This window comes from Lepus europaeus, chromosome 15, assembly GCF_033115175.1.
Source record: "Lepus europaeus isolate LE1 chromosome 15, mLepTim1.pri, whole genome shotgun sequence".
In the NCBI taxonomy this organism is placed as follows: Eukaryota; Metazoa; Chordata; class Mammalia; order Lagomorpha; family Leporidae; genus Lepus; species Lepus europaeus.
The window spans coordinates 11,543,298-11,551,473 of NC_084841.1; the positions used below are offsets into that span (position 1 = coordinate 11,543,298).

Genomic DNA, 8,176 nt, shown 5'->3' on the forward strand with positions numbered 1-8,176 from the left:
CCCTTCTTGTTTGTTCTACCAAGTTGCCTATTTTCACCACTCCACTGAGCAAAATGAGAAAATCAAGAGGGAAGCACTTTATTCCCTGTGAATGAGGAGATGTACGCCAATGCATCCATTGTTCCTAATGGCCTGGGGACTGGCAGCTACCACCTGGCAGGTTTGTCTTCATTGATTTGGCTCCACACTTGCTTTTCTATTCAATTTTTCCAGGTGACCCTTCAGCCACTGAAACACTCTCTGATTTTCTAGTTTCCTCCCCAGCTATTTTCCAATCAAGTATGCTGCAAAATTGACATGGTTCACAGAAGACTACTGCTGAGATGATTAAGTATTGAACATTTATTTGTTCAGCCAGCTGTAACTAGAAAGGCTCTGTTTCTGAACCAGCTCTTCAATACATCTTTTGAGCATATTAATTCATGCCATTTGAAGGTTTAGTTTGATAAGGACACCTTTATATTTGTCATGTCCTTCTGACATAAAACACTCTGAAGATATCTATGTCAAAGAGCCTTATCAAATCTCTTCTATTACTTGAGTTTCACCTTTAAATGCTTCGCTGACATTGGTTTAAAGGCCCTAAAATGAAATTTTGTGTTTTCAGTTGTGTGTTTCCTTGCTTCTCTAGTGAAGTGGCTGTCTTTTCTGGCAGGTGGTTCTGACTACACTCTGCCAACTTTTCATTGTTGATTTAAATGTTGCTGCAAAAGTGACCTTTCACGTAGTTACAGCTAATAGTTTTCTTTTATGAGACAATAAACATTAAGTCCAATTGTTATCCAGTTGTTATCTATTTACCTTTTGAATGGTTGCTTCCAATTTTTGGCAATTATGAACTTCAAAAATATGTGAGCAAGTTTTATGTGATCATTACATTTTCAGCTTATTTGAGTAAATACCAAAGAATGTGAGTACCACATCCTATGGCGAGCCTTTGTTTAGGTTTCTTAGAAAGTGCCAAACTCTCTCCCAAAGTGGCTTTGACATTCTACATTCCCACCAGCACTGAATGAGGGTCCCCGTTGCACCACATCCTCACTAGTGCTTGATGTTCTTCAGAGGGCAGGAAAATTAGATCAGATACTTAGACACAAAGAAAGACAAAAGTTAGAGAAAGAAAAAGTGAAGGTAAAATACAATCTTTTCTAAAATTCAGAATTGATCTAATGGATAAACATTTATCAAAAATAATATCAGCAGTGTACTGGTTGATTACATCTTGTGAATAAAAGAAATAAATTACAGCAATGTTATAGGGCTAGATGAGGAAGATTGAGACTATTCAGTTATAAGGTACCTGAGCCATCTCTGAAGTGGTATATAATCAAGTGTCATAATACATTTCACTGAACAATGGACCACATACACACCAGTGGTCTTATAAGATTATAATGGAGGGCAGTCATTTGGTGAAGCAGCTTAAACTATGTCTCCAGATGCCCACATCCCTTATTAGACTGCCTGAGTTGAGTCCTAGATGCCCTGTTTCTAATTTAACTTCTTGCTGAATTATATCCTAGGAGACAGCAGATGATGGCTCAAATGCTTGGGTCCCTGCCACACATGTAGGAGACCTGGATAGAGTTCTGGGTTCCTGGTTTGGCCTGGACCAGCCCTGGTTGGTTGGGGGCACTTGAGGGAGTGAATTAGTGGATGAAAGATCTCCTCTTTCTGTCTTTCAAATAAAATGAAAATATATTAAAAAATTAAAAACATTATAATGTAGCTAAAAGCTTAATGTCCAGTGATGTCCTAGCCATTATGATGACATAGTGAAATGCATTCTTCATGAGATTTGGGTAATGCAGATGGAAACAAACCTATCGCACTTCCATTGCTCTAAAGCATTGCAATATGAGTATGTATAGTACATAACACTAGACAGTGACACTAAATGGCTATGTTGCTAGTTTAATATTTACTTCCATCATTATTTTAGAGTGTACTTCTTCTATTTATATAAAACAAAGTTGACTGTAAAACAGTTTGTCATGTGATACCAGGAGTGGTCTCAGGCTTCTTGTGTTGACCATATCCCTCTCTCTTTCTCTTTAAGATGTATCTATTTGAAAGGCAGAGTGACAGAGAGATAGGGACACACATACACACAGAGCAAGAGTGAAAGTGAGAGCCAGAGAGGGAAGTCTCCTTTCTGCTGATTTACTCCCCAAATGCCTACAATTGTCAACACTGGACCAGACTGAAACCAGGAGCCAGGAACTCCACCCAGGTCTCCGACATAGATGGCAGGGACTGAAGTACTTGGACTGTCATCTATTACTTTCCTGGACACATTAACAGGAAGCTGGATCAGAAGTGGAACAACCAGGACATGAACCAGCACTCTGATATAGGCTGCCACCATTGCAATGACTTAACCCACTTGGCCACAAGCTAGGCCCACTTTCTCTCTTAAACTTTCATTTTTATTTCAAAAGCAGATACACACACACATATTTATATAAAGGATGTAGACAGACAGAGCAAGCTTTTCCATCTCTTGGTTTACTTCCCAAATGCTCTTAACAGTGTGGGCTGAGTTAGGCCATAGCGAGGAGCCTAGAACTTAGTCTAAGTCTTCATATGTGTGGCGGGCACCTTAAGTACTTGAGACATCATCTACTACCTCTCAGAGGGCACATTAGTAGGAATCTAGAATAGGAAATACAGTTAGGACTTGAAGCCAGGTACTCTGCTAAGATATGCAGTGTCCCATGTGGCATCTTAACCAGTGTGCCAAACACACATTCCCTGCCTTTGTTAAAAATAAATTTTATTTATGTGAGAATCAGAGATATACACATGGGGGAGGGAAGGGAGGGAAGGGGAGAGGGAGGGAGGGAGGGAGAGAGAGAGAGAGAGAGAGAGAGAGAGAGAGTACTGCTTGCTCCTATCCCCTGTCCTGTCCACTATTCACTTCCCAAATACTCACAACAACTGGGATTGGGCCAGGGATGAACTGGGAGCCAGGAATACAGTCCAAGTCTCCCACATGGGTTGCAGGAACCCAATTACTTGAGCAATCACTGCTGCCTCCCAAGCTCAAAACTCAGGCATTCCAATGTGGGATGCAGACATCTTAACTGCTGTGCCAACTGGCTCTTCCCGTCTCAACTCTTGATTGCATAATGAGACCATGTTGCATGATTGACCTACACCATCTGGGATTGTATAAGTATGTAATATGATGTTCACACAACAACAAAATAGCCTAAAGATGTAGCTCTCCACATGTATCCCTGTCTTTAATTGACACACAACTCTAGTGTTATTTGGATTATGATTAGGTAAGTTGCTAATGTTCCCTCTATGTAATAGAGAAACCATACAATTGTTTTTGAAAGATAGTGATATGCTAAGAGAAAAAAGAAAGCAGGAGTTACTGGGTTATCAAATTAAGTGAAAATTTGTAAGCAAACATACATTCCTAGTTGGTAATATTCTAAAAATTGGCTCTTGTGAGGTTGTCATTTAATATATGTAGAATACTTAGATGGTCAGAGAGTTCAACCTAGCTCTTCATAGTCTTATGGCCACTAAGTGGTTTAGCCAATGGTCCAATCCTGTTTCTCAACCCAAGAATCTTTCCACTCGAGGAGTAACTTTCAGTTCCTAGGCACTAATGTGCTTGGGATGATGGAGACACATCTGATTTGGTAAATAACATTTCCAACTGAGACAAAATATTTATTACAAAAAGTAGGGTGGCTAAAGTTCACAAAAATATATTATATGGTGTAAGAACTGGAGGAGAGGAGCAGGGGGTTGATTTGATCATTTTATCCATGTATAGATTTAGAATCTGCTCTGTACCCAGTAACAAGCATTACATGTTAGTAAAAATTTTTTAGATGAAATAAGCTAAAATAAAAAAGTTTGAAATTAGTTGACAGTACTAAAAATAGTATAATAATAATGTAAGACAGCATGCAATGAAGATAAATAAGGGAGGGATCAGAGGAGTTAGGTGATGCTGTGGTTTGGCAGTCTTGATGTTCCTTGTTAAAGTAAGAGGTGAGATCATCTTTTGAGAATGAGAACAGGGGGCTAGGAAGGGAGGGCTTAAGTGAATGGGCAAGGAGTTTGGCATTGTTAGATCATGGACTCCACAAACAGACAAGAGAAACTTGGAGATTTATGCAGATGGACAATGACAGCAAAACCTGGGGCCAAGACGCTCGAGAAGGGGGAGTTATGGAGTTCCTTGGGGCCCATAGCTTTGGATGGCACTGGATGGAGAAAGCAGAATGAAGTGCCCTGTTAAGAGTAAGACATGATGAATTAGGCAAAAGGCGTTGGAGAGGGTTGTAGAATTCACAATCCTGTTAGGACTTTGATGTCATGTAGTTTTATCATCCACTGGTGCTTTTTCCAGTGAATTTATAATGAAAGATGGAGAATTGAAGAAAGGTGCTCACATACCAAGACAGACCTTTTGAGAAGGTTAAGGACACAGGATTTCATTGTAATGACATGATAAAAATATAACTGCTTATTTGTTGATTATTTCTTTGCTCAACACAAAAAACTGTAATTGAATGAACTATGTTACTACTGCATTCATGAAACTTTCAGCACTGATGTTCCCATGGTACTTGAGAAAAACATTTTGAAATCCACAGGCAACAAAAGGTGAAGAAGAAAATTTTGATTTTTATAGGTATTCAATATTATAGAGGTTGAACAACAGAATTTAGGAGAATCTAGCCTTTTTGACACTGTGGAGCTCAGCATTGAACTCAAGGAAAAGGGTCTTTTAGAAAAGATCTTTTGACTGTATTTACCCTGCTGTAAACGAAAGCTTGCTTTTCTACATTATTCCATAGTCACTCTTGGATGTCAAAACTGTAAGAGGTGAAATTGATATGATGGGAGATTCATTTATTTTTTTCTTTTAAAATATTTTACTAATATAAAGATAACAGATTTCATGTATTGCATAGGTACAGATCTAAGATAATAACCATACTTCCCATCTTCTCCCGTCTCAGTCTGCCTCCTTCTTTCCTTTACTTTCCTTTAAATTTTGCAAAGGCATAGTTTCAATTCCCTCTACAATCACAGGATTACTTCACCACTAATCATAATATTTAATGAGTAAAAAGTAGGCAGACTACAATTCCTCAGGAATATAAACAAGGACTAAAAATGGCAATCATATCACAAAATGTCTGTTTCATTCCTATACATTTTTTTTGTATTCTATATTAACTGCTGCAAATCACAGAAAACATGTAATTTTTGTCTCTTTTGGGACTGGCTTATTTCACTAAGCATAATGATATCCAGTTGCAACCATTTTGTTGCAAAAGACAGAATTTCATTCCTTTTAATTGTTGTGTAGTATTCGATAGTGTATATGTACCACATTTTCTTTATTCAGTCATCAGCAGAAGGACATCTGGGTTAATTCCATGTCTTAGCTATTGTGACTTGAGCTGTACTGAACATAGGAATACAGATAAATCTTTCTGATTTTATTTTGTTTGGGTAAATTCCCAGGAGTGATATGACTGGGTCATATGGTAGACCTGTTTTCAGATTTCTAAGGAATCTCCATACTGTCTTCCATAATGGTTGTACTAGATAACATTCCCACCAATAGTTTTTAGGGTACCTTTTTCTCCACATCTTTGCCTGTATGTATGTATTTATTTATTTATCTATTTATTTATTTCATTGACAACTTGCATCATTTATTCAGTGCCATATTAAACGGTGTATTGGAAGATAGATTAATAACTCTAAGCATCCTAACAATTCAAATGAAAATTACAAAATGTTCGAGATGCTACTTTGGAATACAAAGGGTATTTGTCATCCAATTTCCATTCTCTCTAGAACAAGAACAGGTCATTCCTTTAGTGACATGCATAAAATACATCATATTTTCTGTCCTGCTTATGTTATAAATTCAATACTAGTTCTCCAGCCACATCAGTTATGAGCATGAAGTCTATCATGTAACCTCGAATCTCTAACAGTGGAAGGTTTAAACAAGAACGGATGCTGCAAGAATAATGCTGCTTCTTTTGCTGTGACAACTGAATATTCGTCTATCACCCTCCCTCTCAGATGATTTTTTCAGCATGTTAGAGCAGTGAGGAATGGTTTTAGTCTCATAACCAAGTTAGAGTGAAGACACTGGAAACATAATACACACGCTGCATTTTCTAAAAGAAATTCTGAATCTTGGGCAACTGTTCTCTTGTAACCACTTTACAGTTTCTAAAACAGTTATTGTCCAAAGCTGGAAGAACTTAGGTCTTCTAAGAAGAGCATGCGAATGAATGGAGGGAGGTAAATAAAAAATAAAATTAAAAAAATATGAAGTCTGATAGGGGAGCAGCTGGTTATGAAAATCAAAAAAGGAACAGTAATTTAAAGTTTATTCCAACTACAATGCAGGTTATTCTGACTTTAAGGTAGCCAGCACATGGCATACTTCTGAGTCCATTCTTGAGATATTCTGTTGCACTTATCTCTGTTTTATGGATCCATGCAATCTGTGGCACTAGGAGGTAATCTGGGTTTGGATCACATAACATTGAACAAATGGATAAAAGAACTTTAGAAATAGAGCAGGAGACTACTATGATCTTAGGATTTTGAGACAAATTCTACCATTACTGTTAATATTTGGATGATAAATTCTTGTTGTAAATGTAAGGTTAGGTGGTTTGAAGGGGTAGTCTCTAGGAAAATGAATTGTCAAAAGAATACACCACCTTGATTTGGGCTGTCATTAGGTCCCATCATTGTGGCTTGGCAGTGAAACATCATCCCTAATTGGACCTGCAGAACATTGTGCTGGAGGGTCATGGTCCAAATCACTAAGTTCCTTATTAATCCATTTCAGCATCATAGTCTATGCTATTAGTCTGGCTCATCTCCCTCTTCTTCTCCCTCTCCCTCTCCCTCTCCCTTTCTCTCTCTCTCTCTCTCTCTCTCTCTCTGTGTGTGTGTGTGTGTGCTCAGAGGTCCAGCCAAAACTCTTGATTATCCAAGCGGTGGGGAAGGATTGTCTCTTGGTCTCACACTGGCTCTGCCAGACACAGGCACTTGGTATGGAGGTGGTGGATCTCACAAGAATGATGTGAATGGCTAACGTCCCATAAGTTTTGATATGCTATCTTGTCATCTTCATTTGTTTCCAGAATTTTTTTTTATTTCTCTTTTGATTTCTTCAGTGACCCACTGTTCATTCAGGAATATGTTGTTCAGTCTCCATGTGTTTGCATATGTTCTGGAGATTCCTGAGTTGCTAATTTCCAGCTTGATTCCATTGTGGTCAGAGAAGATGCATGGTATAATTTTGATTTTTTTGAACTTGCTGAGACTTACTTTATGGCCTAGGAGGTGGTCATTCCTAAAGTTCCATGCACTACTTTTTTTTTTTTGACAGGCAGAGTGGACAGTGAGAGAGAGAGAGAGAGAGAGACAGAGAGAAAGGTCTTCCTTTGCCATTGGTTCACCCTCCAATGGCCGCCGCGGCTGGCACACTGTGGCCTGCGCACCATGCTGATCCGATGGCAGGAGCCATGTGCTTCTCCTGGTCTCCCATGGGGTGCAGGGCCCAAGCACTTGGGCAATCCTCCACTGCACTCCCTGGCCACAGCAGAGAGCTGGCCTGGAAGAGGGGCAACCGGGACAGAATCTGGTGCCCCAACCGGGACTAGAACCCGGTGTGCCGGCGCCTCTAGGCGAGGGTTAGCCTATTGAGCAATTGGGGCCGGCCCAAGTTCCAAGCACTATTGATAAGAATGTATATTCTGCAACTGTATGATGGAATGTTCTGTAGATATCTGTGAGGTCCATTTAGTTCATAGTGTCAATTAACTCTGATGTTTCCTTACTGATTTTCTGTCTGGTTGATCTGTCAATTGCTGAAAAGTAGATTATTGAAGTCCCCCATGAGTATTATATTTGAGTCTATGTCTCCTTTTAGATACCTTAACATTTCTTTTAAATAGCCATGTGCCCTATTATTAGATGCATATACTTTTATAATAGTTACCTCTTCTTGTTGGATTGATCACTTAATCATTACATAGCATCCTTCTTTGTCTAGTTTAACAGTTTTTGTGTTAAAGTCTATTTTGTCTGGTATTAGGGTAGCTCTACCAGCTCTCTTATGGTTTCTGTTAGCATGGAATATCTTTTTCCATCCTTT

General features: G+C 38.9%; 1 pseudogene; it reads right to left on the minus strand.

Moving 5' to 3' along the window:
- Window positions 1–6,423: 6,423 nt before the first annotated feature.
- LOC133774683 (ubiquitin-conjugating enzyme E2 D3-like) lies at window positions 6,424–6,868 on the minus strand (annotated as a pseudogene).
- Window positions 6,869–8,176: the final 1,308 nt, after the last annotated feature.